At 44.1% G+C, this 15,672-nt stretch overlaps 1 protein-coding gene across 6 annotated transcripts in view; it reads right to left on the bottom strand.

The window, feature by feature from the left end:
• LOC147022880 (uncharacterized) overlaps positions 1–15,672 on the bottom strand; it is a 192,483-nt gene that overhangs the window by 170,274 nt on the left and 6,537 nt on the right. The window contains exon 1 of one of the 6 annotated variants that reach the window (XM_085887808.1): positions 263–440. The exons of the other annotated variants lie outside the window; for them this stretch is intronic. The gene's annotated coding sequence lies outside the window, so the exon portion shown is untranslated. Of the gene's footprint in view, positions 1–262; positions 441–15,672 lie in introns of those variants that run through there. 6 annotated transcript variants of the gene reach the window in all.

The following is a 15,672-nucleotide window of genomic DNA, read 5'->3' as shown; positions in this document are numbered from 1 at the left end:
TTCCTTTGTGCACATGAATGCAAGACAATATTTCGGAATGATGTGGTTCTTACAGGATAGACATCCATACCATCACGCTTTTTCTCATTGTAAGTAGCTGGTTCACCGCAAAACAAACAGTGCTTGTCCAAACTGAACGTTGGCGTTTCTGAACGAAGGATACACGGTGAGGGCTGATCTTGTTCAGTTACTTTTTCCTGTGCCTTTGCAATCGTCTGTGGATGAGTGAAAACCCGTCGACATTCTGTGTGTACTCGCTGACCTTTATGAGTTATTATACTCCTTCCTTGCTGCTCACTGGCCTTGTTGATACTCTCGCTCCCCTTTTCTCATAGGATTGCAGTATCCTGATCATGTTCTAAACTCTTCTCGCAGAAAACACACTCAGCCATAGCTATCTGTAATTCATGAAATAACAGAGCAGAAACAATACAAGTTAGGGTTAGGGTTACGGTTCAATCGGACACAGTACTTAGATGCAAAGTTATAGTGAAAATATGAATTTTCTCTTATGACAGAAGCTAATTTGCATAATATGCAAATTATATTCAAAAATATCAATTTGCAAATGTGCCTATCATGTTCACTGACCTTCAAAGCATGGGTTTGGACACTTTATTTGCTTCAATTGGGTACTTAGATGCAAAGTTATAGTGAAAATCTGAATTTTCTCTTATGGTGGAAGCTAATTTGCATATTATGCAAATTACACTACTTTCCCATGCTAGGATTTTTTAGGACTTTTAGTATGGTGATTATGGGGTCTTACTGAAATGCACTGCAGTGGAAACAATTATTTTGCAATTAGTGGTGGGTTACCCCCTCAAATTTGCTACATTGACTGGACTGGAACACTGCCTTGGGGTACTCCAGCCTTGATAGGGAGAGTAGATGGAAAGGATTCTGTTGAGTGACATGTTGGCGATGAGAGTAGAGGAAGTCAGTAAGCCATGTGTGGAGATGGCCTTGGATGCCAGAGGCAGAGTGTTTGCAGAATAAGGCAGGATAACAGACTGTATCAAAAGCACGAGATACAGTGCCTTCAGAAAGTATTCAAACCCCTCGACTTTTGCAACATTTTGTTGTGTTCCAGCCTGAATTTTAAATGGTTTAAATTTGAAAAATTTGTCACCAATCCACACAAAATACCCCATACCCCAGATGACCCAAAAGACCCAGAGGACACAAAGACCCAGAGGATACAAAAGACCTTGAAGAAGTAAAAGACTCCAAGGACCAAAAATACCCCAAGGACCCCAAAGACCTCCAAGACCCAGAGGACTCGATAGACCCTGAAGACCCAGAAGACTCAGATGACCCAAAAGACCCTGAGGACCAAAAAGACCCAGAAAACCCAAATGACCCATTAGACCCTTTACATCTTTTACCTTTAAGACCCTTTTTACACTTTAGACACCTTTAGATCCCTTCACCCTTTAGACCTTTTGACCCCAAGAACATTGAGACCTTTCCACCACTTAAGTCCCTATAGACCCTTCCTCAACACCATTCAGACCACTTACACTCTTCAGACAGATTCAACTCCTTGACCATTTAGAGCTTTAGACCACTTGGACCTTTTTGTATGTCTGTCTGTCTCCGTCTCTGTGACTTTGTTCCTTATGCATGGCCACATCTTTTAAGTAACAAATTCCAAACTCGGGGTCCAAATACAAACTTTGTGTGGGGCTTAACATAGGCTATGTGGCCGCAGCCTCACGCGGGGGTGTGCAGGGGTTGTGGGGGGGGGGCGGAAATTCTCGATATAAATTTGTACTGTGTAGTGCAACGTGGTGGTGGCAGAGGGCGTTACAATTTCCTTTTTTACCTGAGCAACGCTGAGGTTAAAGCACTCTTCGCAAGGGTAAATTTGTTCCCCTTCCCTTCTCGATTACAGCTTCGAGTCTTCTTAGACATCTGGGTCAGATATAATCTGATATTGCGTCTGCATCAGCTTTGCACATCTGGATTTGGGGATTTTCTCCCATTCTTCCTTGCAGATTTGCTCAAGCTCTGTCAAGTTGGATGGGGAGCGTCGGTGAACAACAATCTTCAAGTCTTTCCACAGATTCTCACTGGGATTCAAGTCTGGGCTTTGGCTGAGCCACTCAAGGACTTTTACGTTCTTGTTCTGATGCCATTCCAGTGTTGCTTTGGCTGTATGCTTGGGGTTATTGTCCTGTTAGAATGTAAATGTTCACCACAGTCGAAGGTGTTTTGCACTCTGAAGCAAGTTCTCCTCAAGGATTTGCCTGGATTTAGCTCCATTCATTGTTCCCTCTATCCTTACAAGTTTTCCAGTGCCTGCTGCTGAAAAGCATCCCCCATAGCATGATGCTGTCACCACCATGCTTCATGGTAGGGATGGTGTTAGATGGGTGATGAGCTGTGCTCAGTTTGCACCAGATGTCATGCTTTGGATTCAGGCCAAATAGTTCAATTTTCGTCTCATCAGACCACAGAGTATTTTGCCTCATGCTCTTAGAGTCTTTCACGTACCTTTTTGCAAACTCCGGGCATGCTGTCATGTGCCTTTTTCACAGCAGTGGCTTCTGCCTGGCCACTCTTCCATAAAGCCTCAATTTATGAAATGCTGCAGAGACTGTTGTCCTTCTGGCAGGTTCTCCACTCTCAGCCAAGGAACTCTGTAGTGCTGTCAGTGTGGTCATTGGATTCTTGGTCACCTCCCTGACCAAAGTCTTTCTTGTCCGGTTGCTCAGTTTGCTCGGACGGCCAGCTCTAGGAAGAGTCTGGGTAGTTCCATAATCTTTACATTTCCTGATGACGAAGCTCACTGTGGTCTTGGGTATGCGCTCCACCGAGTACCATTCTAGTTCACATTGGTTTAAGTGGTAGAAAGTGCCATTTTGTCATTTCGAGTTACAGTATTACTACATCACACATCATACAACCCACTTTTAAAGCAACTGGCTATAAAAACAGAAATTTGGATTGATACAAAATTGTTTTATGTGGAGTTTAAAACAAACAAACAAACAAACAAAAAACCAATGTCACCCGCAGGGTGACCCGTATCTTGCCAAAAGGTGACCACGTGTGACTTCTTTAAGGTCACACTGAGGTGAACAGAGCTGCTATCCATCAGGAGCGACTCCTTGAGGAATATCTGCCTACGAGAGATTCCGATGAGAATCGTTCTACAGAGTAACCATGAAAAATATGTGTTTGCCTCATAGCGTCACCAAATGACGTCATAATGTCTCAAGCTTGACATATCTAGAAAGCACTCATCGAGGTGTTCAATTTGAGGTACTACACGATATGGTTCCTAAAACTTGAAAATTTGACCTTGGGGGTCAAATATGTTTGACCTTAGGCGCTAACCATGAAGGTCAAGGCCAATCACCACCAAAAATTAATCAGCTGAGCGCCAGACCATGAACTACATGTATATTCCCATGAAGTTTGAAGACGATCCGATCAAAATTACTCAAAAAATAAGGGTTTCGTCGACTCCCCTGATTTGCGACAAAGTGACCTTGACCTTTGACCTTGACCTTCAAAATTTTATGCACTGAAAGGGACCTCTATAGGCCTCTGATATGCGAAGTTACAAAAATTTCCAATGATAACTGTGCTCTGCAGAATTTTTTATACGTGATTACAGACAAAAAAAAAAACATACAAGCTGACTAACATATCTTGAAAAAAACTTCGTTTTGGCAAGATAAAAATTACATCGAGAGAAGTCATTAAAATGAGAAACATAGGTAAAGAGCAATGAAAAACCGAATTTTATGAAAACAATTCACACTCGTGGATGGACCGAAAGCCCCAAAACCTGCTGAAAAGTACATGGTCAGGGTTGTATGTACATGCTCTTAGCCAGTATTGAACATATCTGTCACAATTTTTACAAAAAGCACAAATAAATAATCCTAAGTATGGTAGATTGTTGTTGAGGTATTAAAAAAAAAAAATTTACTGAAAAGCTCCAGACCCTCTGAAGGATAACAGGAAGGATACAAGTAAATATTCACATTACTTCATGTATACAGAGACATGGCTCATGGAAGAGACACAGCACTGAATGTATCATGATGTAACATAACCAAAGGAACAGTAGAAAGAAAGAGGGGGAGGGGAGGACACCAACAGTGGAGTTGAAAGACAAAATAGAGGGAGACTTGGACAAACAATGGGTGTGGAAGGAATGAGGGGCAGGGGAAGATGCATGGGATGGACAAGATAGATAGAGAAGGAAATGCTCAGGAAGGAAAAACTGGATATGTGTGTTCAGGAAATAATACTTCACAGAGAGAATCAAAGGAACCGACTCAAAATGAGCAGCGTGAAATTGCCATTATACCAAAATATATCAATTATATGTGCGCAAGTACGTATATATATATATATATATATATATATATATATATATATATATATATATATATATATATATATATATATCTTCTTCTTCTTCTTTCGGCTGCTACTGTTAGGGGTCGCCACAGCGGATCATCCGTATGATCCGCATAGTCATTTCGCACAGGTTTTACACCGGATCCCTTCCTGACGCAACCCTGGTCACCTCTTACGACACAGGGATATGGTACACCTATTTTAACCGGGGCATACACCGGGCCCAGTACACTGGTACTCACTTCGCCAACCTCAGAAGGATGACAGGCTGAGTCAACCTCCTGGTGTGGATTAATTCAAGCGGCCAACGGGGCTTGAACTCAGGACCTTTTGGATCCCAAGCCGCTACCCTAACCACTACGCCAACACCAGGCTCTAAGTACGTATATATATATATATATATATATATATATATATATATATATATATATATATATATATATATATATATATATATATATATATATATATATATATATATATGCTCTACAATTGAAAACGGCTAGGCCGATCTTAAGCAATTTTGCACACATGCTGCGGATACCTGTGAGCCTGGCATGGGCACAATCAGAATTTCTCCATACCCCCTGAGAGTGAGGGAGGGATGACACATCCAAGTCCTTTGTACCATGATGCTCATTGTTATGTCGGGCGGAGGGCTGCAATAAGAAATTTTATAAAGGGGGTGTTGCAACCAGAACTTTTTTTAAATGGGGAGGGGGTGCAACCAAAATTTTCATCAGGGGGGAGTAGGAGTAGGTGTGGGTGGGGGCAAAAAATAAAAAATAAAGAAAGAAAATAAAGAAAAGAAAAGAAAACGAGAACAGCACTGTTCGACATCACAATGTTGACAAATATCCCTCTGCCCACATTATGACATCATTATACATACTTGTACCAAGTTTGATTTAAATCCCTTCGGCTGCTCTCAAATATCACATTTTTACCTGACATGACCTTTGACCTCAACACCCCATAATGTAATCAGTTTATGTATGCATCATTATACATTACTTGTTCCACGTTTGACTTGGATCCTTTCAGGCATTTGTAAATTATCGCCGTAACGAAAACCGATCACGGATTTTGACTTTTGACGTTTGACCTCTTGATGCTGCCATCTAATCAGTTCACGTTTGCATAAAACTGTATACTTAGACCGAGTTTGGCCAAAATCCAATCAATGGTTCAAAAGTTAGCGTGGTAACATAATTTTTTACCGAACATGACCTCGAACCTTTGACCTTTTGACCCAAAAATATAATCAGTTCATCTTTATATCATTGTACATACTCGTACAAAGTTTGACTTCGATCCCTTCAGCCATTCTTAAGTTATCATGGGAACGAAAACCTCTCACGGATGAATGGAGGACGGACGGACAACCTGAAAACATGCTTCCAGCGAGTTCGTCAGCAGCATCAATGCACTTGTATTGGCCCATTTGGAATTTTGATCCACACATTGCTCATGATGCTAGGATATTTGGCTTACATCCCACATACTGTGTTGATTTGTCCATTCTCTCTGAATAACCTTAACATGCACACACACACACACACACACACACACACACACACACACACACACACACACACACACACACACACACACACACACACACACACACACACACACACACACACACACACACACACACACACACACACACACACACACACTTCTCAGAAGTGTTTTCACATGTTGAGCAGAAACACAGCATTTCGGTTGCCGATGCAAATCTGACATGGACGTGACTCATGGCCTTCATTAGGGAAGATGTTCAAAACTAAAAACTCCCAAACAAAATGGCGCATGGGTAGGGCTGCTAATGATGTCAACCAACCGACCATCCCGTTGCAGAGGTCTCGCTAAAAATACATTATGTTCATAATCAGGTGCATATGGAAGAGGAGGAAAGAGCAGAAGTGGTGGGATTTGAGGGAGGAGGTGGGGCGGGTGAGACAGTGCAACTGCAGTCCGCATTATCTGAGCAAACCTCGAAGCAAACAAACATCACTCTCATCCACAAGAAGGGTGCAAAGACATCCTCTCAACTACAGAAGAGTAATATAAGCTTACTTCTAATTACAACAAAAGTCCTGGAATCCATCATTGCTGCTGACATAATCTTTCCTCTTTTCAGACAGCCTGATCTCTGAACATCAGTTTGGTTTCCGGCCCAGTCACAATTATGGGATGCTGCTGCTGCTCTCTTTCAGCAATGGATGGTGACCATAACTCTGAAACAAGAGGGCAGGGCAGTCGACCTCCAGCATTTGACATAATCTGGCATCCTGCTTTAATTGCAAAGCTTGCTGCCTGTGTGACTGGTGTTGGCTTAATGGTTCGAGTGGTGGGCTTTGGATCCTAGTGTCCCGAGTTCAAATCTCGCTCAGATGTTGAATTAATATCAGGTGGGGTTGACTCGGCCTGTCATCCTTCCGAGGTCGGCAAAATGAGTGCCAGCATGCTGGTATACTGCGTCGGAGTGGCAACCCATCCAGGATTGTGCCCAATAGCCAAGGAGACTGCTTAAGCAACTTCAACGCTCTGCACAGAGTATGGTCCCAATCTCTTCTTCCTCTCATTGCTGCCTGTGCCATACAAGGCTGCCTTTAAGCATGGCTTTCTGCCTTCCTCCACTCCAGTTGCTCAGTCAATTAATCATTTGCAATGAAATGCTCTCCGATCCCATTGGAGGCTATCATGTCTCAATGCAGTGTCATGGTCCCAAACTTGTTACACATCTGCATAATCCTCTCATCCTTTCAGACAGTATACCTCCATCCTATACCGACGAATGCAGTTGTTCTGTTCTTGCATACAGCAGCTTGGCTGCCGGGTAGCTCTCATTTATTGGAAGCGTAGTTGTGCCGCTGATGCTGAGCAGCTATACTCATTTCGCTGACCTAGGAAGGATGACAGGCTGAATCAACCCCACCTGGTGTTAATTCAACAGCCAACAGGGCTCTAACTCAGGACCCTAAGGTCCTAAGCCAGCCACCCTAACCACTAAGCCAACACCAGGCTTGACGGATGCAGTTGCTGTTAGAGTCTGTCCCTGTCCCTGTCTCTGTCTCTGTCTCTGTCTCTGTCTCGAATTTGATGTTTATCTAATAAATGAAATTTCAAGTAAATCTCACACTCACCCTGCCACTCAAGATGGACTGTCAAGTTTAGCCAACTATTTATTTTCATGACCAACGACTGTTCAAAACAAGGTTCAGTCTCTTGATTTTTAAGACCATACCACTATAAGCTATTACCTATTCTGGGAAGACGACAGAAAAGCTGGCATCCAAAGTAAGCCACACACTGGGCATTCTCCATTATTCCAAATCCTTCCTTGAAAAATCAAAACGAATCACAGCCTACAATACAAGATAGTTCAATGAAGTACTGCTCTCGTCTCTGGTCTGGCACCCCAGCATCACATCTATCTCTACTGAAATCTATGGAATCAAAGCTCCCAGCATTATCAGCATCTCCCACAATGAGGCTCTCACATCGCAGACAGGTCGATGGCCGCTCTGCTTTTTAACGATTCTCCTCTCATCTAGCTCCCTCTGCTCTCTGACCCACGACAGCTACTCGAGGATGCACAGATTCCAACAGTAAACCTCTCCTGGTTAAACCCCAAAAATCCAGGCCTGCTGCACAAATCAACTGTTTTGTTTCTCTTTTCTCCAGTTTGAGGAACCGTTTGTGGAACTGTTCAATCCCACTCTTTCCTCTTTTGCTTCAACAGCAAGTAGTGCACCACCACCTCATGTCATCTCCCATTGCTACTTCCAATCTTTTCCACCCCCATTAACACTACCGAACAAAACTCAATATGTGTACAGCACTCTTACTTGCACGTTATTGCATTTCCTACAATCCTTTGTCCTCTTTTCCTGTTCATCAATTCCATTACTTATTGGGCAACAGCAATGATTTATGCACCACAACCCCACAATGTTTCTCCTAAAATCCCATGGACTAAATACATCTCAGGAATGCAAAAGTTGTAAAAAGTCAAAAGTTTGCAAAGACCTTAGCCTCTGGGCTTGCAAGCCTTATCAGACAAACATCAAAGATTCTCATGTAATTAATATTCCTTCATGTCATTTCGGACATCATCAAAGAATGGACATACCAAAAGAAGGGATATACCAAATTAGTACAAGCTTCTACTGTACCAACCAAGACAAGAAAATTGTGATCCACAAAATTTTCTATAAAATCCAGGTCCTCCAAGAGCATTCCTGCCTCGACAAGGAGGCAGCAGTGGCTTCGTGGTGCACCACCAGGTGGGCAGAATGACAATTGTAGGGTTAGCTACGCATGCAAAACTTCAACAGATCATAAAATCCAATTTGTGCATCAGCACATTGACAACAAGGCAGAAAAGATATTCCTAACTCACTTTGAAAAGATTTCCAAGAACAAGCGCAAACAGAAAATGCTAAACTGAAACTCAAAACGGTCGAGAATACCATCCCAAAACAGCAAAGAAATCAAACTGATGAGGCCGAAGCACAAGGTCTGTTAATCTCACATTGCAGGCAGGTGGATGCTTTCTCTGTTTTCTACAATCTATTCTCCAATATAGCTCCACCTGCTCTCTCTCTCAGTTCTCTTACCCTCCATACTCCTCCAAGATGCAGGTGTTTTCAGGAACCCCCTCCTGGTTAAACTTCCAAAGTCCAAGCTGTCTGTACACCTCAACTCTTATATTCCTCACTTATTTTGTCTGTGGAATCACCTTCCAGAGGCTCCTTTGTCTCACTCTTCCCACCGGGGCTTCAAGCAAGCAGTGCACTGCCATCTTTCGTCACCCCAATTATCATTATTATGCCCCATCCCCTGCCTCCAATTAACCTTTCCGGCTGGCAGGATAGCCTAGGCCCTAGATTTATGCACACTCGCCTCAAAGCTGTCGAGCTTGGGTTTGAATCTCGGCCCAGCTATAAACTGCCATCCTGATGTTTCACAGGCAAGGAGATTCATTAATGTGTGTGCACGTCCCTCGGATGGACATTAACCAGGCATCCTGTCTACCAGCATTAATTGGTGGATGTTAACGATCACATGATATCCTTCACGAAGAGTAGGTGACCTATCACCGGCACCCTGGCCAAATTTGAAATTCAGAGACTCGTGTTTAAGGAGCGTAATCGCTCTCACGCACCATCGTGCTCGTGAATTTTTGTCGAGGGGTGTTGGTGATGGCACGCATGGAAAAAAGATAAATGAATTTTTTTATTTTAAAGAGAAAGAAGAAACAGAATAGGGAGTGCACAACAGTAAACTACAAAGGAATGATGAATGTAACTCAAGCAACAACCAAAGTTAAAGTTCTGACATCATATGTTTTAGCATTACTTCAACAGTGTTTGGAAGAGAGATTCAGCTCCTTTGAGCAAGAGATTCACAAGCATAAGTGGCTTGACCCAGCCAACTGGGGTGATGTAGAGTCCGATTTCCAGTCACTTGAATTTCTGGCTTCCTGCTTTGAAGTTACACTTTGCTACTGCGACTTCGATAAGTCCAAACTGAAAAGGGAGTGGAAAGACCTGAGATACACAGTGAACCACGACAAAGCCAAGTCGATGTGGAAAAATATCTTCGAGTACTGCAAACACAAGTTTGAAAATGTGTGTTTGTTGGCAGAAATACGAATGTGTATCGGCGTCAGCAATAGCATTGTGGAGGGGGGGGGGGGATTTAGCCATCTCACTCACATGTCAGACAGGAGGCGAAATATCAAGCATGGCACCATGGAGGATCGTCTTCTTGTTCAAGTCAACAATTTGGTATGGACAGAAAATGAGAGGGCAGAAGTGATGGAAGCTGCCCTTGACAATTCCATGAAGCTACGGCGGAAGGTCGAACTGGATGTCATTGGACGTCACAAACTACCCATCAGGCAGCCTTGGAGCCCCAGCAAAACCGTACAAAATCAGACACAGTGACTTTGAAAAAAAAATCAAGCAGCAGCAGTGACAGTATTGCTGGCATCAGCAGTGATGACAATTGTTCTAGGGGTGGAAGTGACTATGATCGGAATGATTCTGTCACGTCAGATATGGAAGATGATGCCCAATGATGCTGACATGGAAGTGTTTTTGGAGGCTCTTGTTGGCAACTTTAATTTTTTTTTTTTTTTTTTTGGATACACTGTCGAGGCTCGCATGAGAGGTAACACACAGAAACGCACAACAAGGGGAGCAGGAGGCAAGAGGGGCGGGAGAGGGAAGGAAAAAAACAGTGCGGAACAGAGACATGAGGAGATCTGTGGAAGGGAGAGGGATTGGGCAGGGTACACGGGGTAAACAAGATGGACACCACAGGGACTTTCAGGTCCTTACATGACAGGAACTTTCAGGAAGGAAAGCAGGGAATTTGAAGGAGGTGGGTTTTGGTGGATTAGCGGGGGTAGAAAAGATCGTGGTTTTGGATGGGGGAAGATAAGAGATGGTTGTGAACAGCTTTTTTGAAGAACTGGAGGGAAGAGCGGGATTAAAGAGAGTGTGGGAGTTTGTTCCAAAGGCGGGAAAAAGGAGGAATGAAAGAGTGAAGGTGAGCAGTGATTCTCGATTTTGGTAGTTTTACCAGAAGGGGGTTGCTGGTGGACCTTGACCACCCTGCGGAAATATGGGGGATACATATCTCAGACAGGGCAGGAGGTGGTGAGGCTGGAGAGGAGACGGTACAAGACAAAAAAGACCACCGACCTCCCTGCAGTGAGAGAGTGAGAGACCCAAAGACTCAGTCTCATCGCAGGAGATAGCATGAAGTCTTGGTTTCCACAGCATGAAGCCGAGAAAGGTGAGGGGCGGGAGCACCAGCCTAGAGGGGAGAGCAGTACTCCATCATGCTGTGGACGAAAGTTTTGTATGTGGTCAGGAGCTCAGAGATGTGCCAAGGAAGGACTTTGCATGACGGAGAATGCCCTCCGTCGTGCAAAAATCGATATCAATTATAATAAATTTCACACCAAATTATTTGATAAACAAGATGCTTCATCCACATTGTACGAACACCTTTCTGAGACAGAAATATTCCAAAGAAGCTATTCTATGGTACAGTTACCAATGAAATAATTAGAGCTGTGAGAGCAACCACATACAGCACTGAACTTGTCAATCGATTAAAACAACTAGTCAGATGTATGCTAACACAGGGAGATACAGTTAGCTGATTATTAAACAAATTTTCTTTAAGATCATAAAACGACACCAAATAGAATTAGTGAAATACAATACAAATAGTAAAAATATTATTAACCAGCAAATACCACCCGTCATTTTGCTGACGGGAATACGAAAGGGGGGGAGTGATAAAAAGAGGGTGGAAGAGGGAGAGAGGGGTAGGGGAGAGAGAGAGAGGAGAGTGAAGAGGTGGAGGGGAAAGGAGAGTGAGGAAGGTGGGGGAGCGAGGAGGGGTGGGGGAAGGGAGGACAGTATGAGGTGAGAGGAAGGGATGGCAGACGTGCAGTGCAACGTTAATTACGATTCATTCTGCTTCATCAAAATTATTCTGTATCGAATAACAGTGAAAATGGAAATAAAATAAGGTCTCAAATCCATTTTCCACCGGTCACACCATAAACATGGTCCGGAGACAAACTCCGGTCTGAACAATCTCGATGTTGCTATCCCATTCATTTTCTACATTCAACAGCCTTTCCATATATCTCTTCCATCTTCCTTTAATTCCATCTGAGTCCACAACGATTTGTCCCACTTCATCCTTCAAGCAACTCACCCCCGTCACATCAAACCTCTCTCTCGCTATCTGCTTTGCAATCCTCAATACCGCTCTCTTACCCTCCTCCGAATCCAAGCGTTCTCCAAACATTTTCCTATGGGCCTCCTGCGCCTTTGCAACCTCTTTCTTTGCAGCCTTCTTGGCTTCCTTATAACTTTCATGTGCAGCCTCTTCTTCCACCGTACCCTTTGCCTTTTGCCATTCCTTGAACTTCTTCCTCTTCTCTTCAACCGTCTTTCCAACTTCATCATCCCACCACCATGTTTCCGAGTGCCTCGGTGATCCTTTTGTCCATCCACATACCTCACCAACGGCTCCCAATAGACTATCTTTCATTGACATCCAACCACTTTCAAGCTCAACCACATCATCTTCAACCATACTCAGCCTCTCTCTTAATGCTTCCTTCACTATCACCTCTTTCAACCTCCACACCTTCATCCTCGCTTGGTACTTCACCCGCTGAGTTCTCCTCGCAACTTTCACCCTTATATCGCAGACAATCAGGTGGTGCTGTGAAACAGTCTCCTCCACTGGGATAACCTTTGTGTCCCGGAGGTTTCCCCTAACTCGCCTACGCACCATCAGATAATATAATCAATGGTTGTCGTCGACCCACCTGATGTGTATGTAATAAGCTTATTATCCGCTTTCTGGAATTGAGTATTACAAATCAACAAATCAGCTCCATCAGCAAACTCCAAGATCCTTTCACCTTCTCCATTTCTCACACCATATCCATAACCCCCATGGACTCCCTCAAAACCGTCTGTACTCCTTCCCACATGTCCATTCAAGTCTCCCCCTACCACAACAATTTCATCATCTTTCACATTTTCCATCAACTCCTCCATCGCACACCAGAACATGTTCTTCTCTTCATCGCTTCGACCGACCTGCGGAGCATATCCCGAGATGACGTTCACCAAGAGCTTTCCGATCACGATTCTCACCTTTCGTCATCATCAACCTTTCGCTCACTCTAGTCACACTCACTACACTGTCTACAAACTCCTCAGAAAACATGACACCAACACCATGCATGCCTTCCGGGCACCCTTGCCACATAAACTTATACTTCTGCCCCCGCCTTCCCTTCACCATTCTCACACCACTTCCCTTCCATCATGTCTCCTGCACACAACATATGTCCACTCTTCTTCTGACCAATGTTTCAACCACTTCACCTGATCTCCCTGTCATTGTCCCTACATTTCATGTACCAAACCTCAGAAACCGATCTCCACGTGGGGAATCAAACGATTGGTCATCATAAATGGAAAAATTTCCTCCTTTGCTTAAGGCCCTGTCACACCTTGACGTTTTAGCCAGCGTATGGAAAGGTATCAAAATGTATGTAAAACGCTGGCGTACGCTGAACTATTGATGTTTTTTTTCCAGTTTTGGACGTATTCATAACGAGTTGGACTTATGCATAATGCATTAGTAACGTACACAGAACGTTTCGATAACTTATATCAACGAATGCTGAGTGTTGTCAGCGTTCACAACCTATGCCCAACGATAGTGTAACTTATGCATAGCGCACAGCAGCGTATCGCCGACAATCACGTGGCGTAGCCTATTAAAAGGCTGCGGCTCGACGATTCAAATCATAACCGGACTAGACATCGAAGTGTCAAGCCACTGTCACACCTTGACGTTTTAGCGAGCGTATGCTGACGTATGAAAAATTTGCCGAATACGCTGGCACACGTCGAATACGTTATGGGTAAGTTTTGTATACGTTAAGAGCACGCTGAAGCACGCTGGCATACATCGTAGTACGCTGAGTACGTCGACAAATTTTCATTTGCTTGAAATTTTTCGACGTATGCCAGCGTATGACACACGTTCCGCATACGCTGGCCATAAGTTGTAGGCACGTTACGCGATCGTTGACACACGTCGACACACGTTACTTGTAAGTTACTCATAAGTTGCAACACGTCGAGGTAATGGTTAGCATCAGTGTTCCAGACTCCCTGGTTGTTGTTTTTTTCTTAGGTATGACGGTGATGTTGACACTTCGATTTCTCGTGCGGTTATAATATTATATAATTAATAGGCTGCCGCTCAACGATTTAAATCATAACCGCACTAGAAATCGAAGTGTCAACATCACCATCATACCGAAGAAAAAAAAAAACCAGGGAGTCTGGAACACTGACGCTAAACATTACCTCGACGTGTTTCGACTTATGAGTAACTTACAAGTAACATGTGTCAACGATCGTGTAACGTGCCTACAACACATTACTCATAGGTTAGAAATAAGTTTCGGGTATGCTAAACATTACCTCGACGTGTTTCGACTTATGAGTAACTTACAAGTAACGTGTGTCGACGTGTGTCAACGATTGCGTAACGTGCCTACAACTTATGGCCAGTGTATGCGGAACGTGTGAGTCATATGCTGGCATACGTCGAAAAATTTCAAGCATGTTAAAATTTCTCGACGAGCTCGGCATACGACGACGTATGCCAGCGTACTGCGACGTATGCTAGCGTACTTCGGCATATGCCAGTGCGCTTTTAACGTATACAAAACTTACCCATAGTATTCGACGTGTGCCAGCGTTTTAGACAAATTTTTCATACGTCGGCATACGCTGGCTAAATCATCAAGGTGTGACAGGGCCTTTAGATCGGGTTCCCCACCTTGAGTTTTAACGAGAAGGGGTGAGGACCCCCACGGGGTACTTCGGGCTGTACCCTGCCCATAAGTTGTACTCATCATGGTTTCCTTTTGAGGCGATGTTTTTTGCCGGATGCACTTCCTGACACCAACCCTTTTAGTCGCCTCTTACGACACGCAGGGATACGGTGTACCTACTCTAACCGGGCACACACCGGGAGTTATTCTTTACGAACAACATATATGCGCGCGCGCGCGCGCACGCACGCACGCACGCACGCACGCACGCACGCACGCACACACGCACACACGCACACACGCAAACACGCAAACACGCAAACACACACACACACACACACACACACACACACACACACACACACACACACACACACACACACACACACACACGCTTAGCTAATATCGGCGATTTTTCGGGAATCTGCAGGTTGGAGTCAGTGTGATTACCAACAACAGTACAGACTGTATACAACCCAGAAACCTTGAGTAAGTTTCAACGAAAAACAACGTTGCATTTATGTAGATATTTCAGGGATATGTTCACAAACATTCTTCTTTATAAACAGCTACGTGTGACAGGTGGAAAAAAGATTGGCTCGGTAATTCAGAAAACACGTAAATACTACAAAAGGCTTGGAAATCGGGTGTATATTCAACAACTCACCCAAAATGACGGAGTGCGAACCACTCGCTCAGGGTGACGGAGCGCGAACCACTCGCTCAGGGTGACGGAGCGCGAACCACTCGCTCAGGGTGACGGAGCGCGAACCACTCGCTCAGGGTGACGGAGCGCGAACCACTCGCTCAGGGTGACGGAGCGCGAACCACTCGCTCAGGGTGACGGAGCGCGAACCACTCGCTCAGGGTGACGG

This window comes from Eptatretus burgeri, chromosome 7 (genome assembly GCF_056783735.1).
Source record: "Eptatretus burgeri isolate ZD-2024b chromosome 7, Ebu_testis_v1, whole genome shotgun sequence".
NCBI classification, from domain to species: Eukaryota; Metazoa; Chordata; class Myxini; order Myxiniformes; family Myxinidae; genus Eptatretus; species Eptatretus burgeri.
Note: the sequence above shows the minus strand (reverse complement) of the source record. Positions and strands in the feature narration are given on the sequence as shown.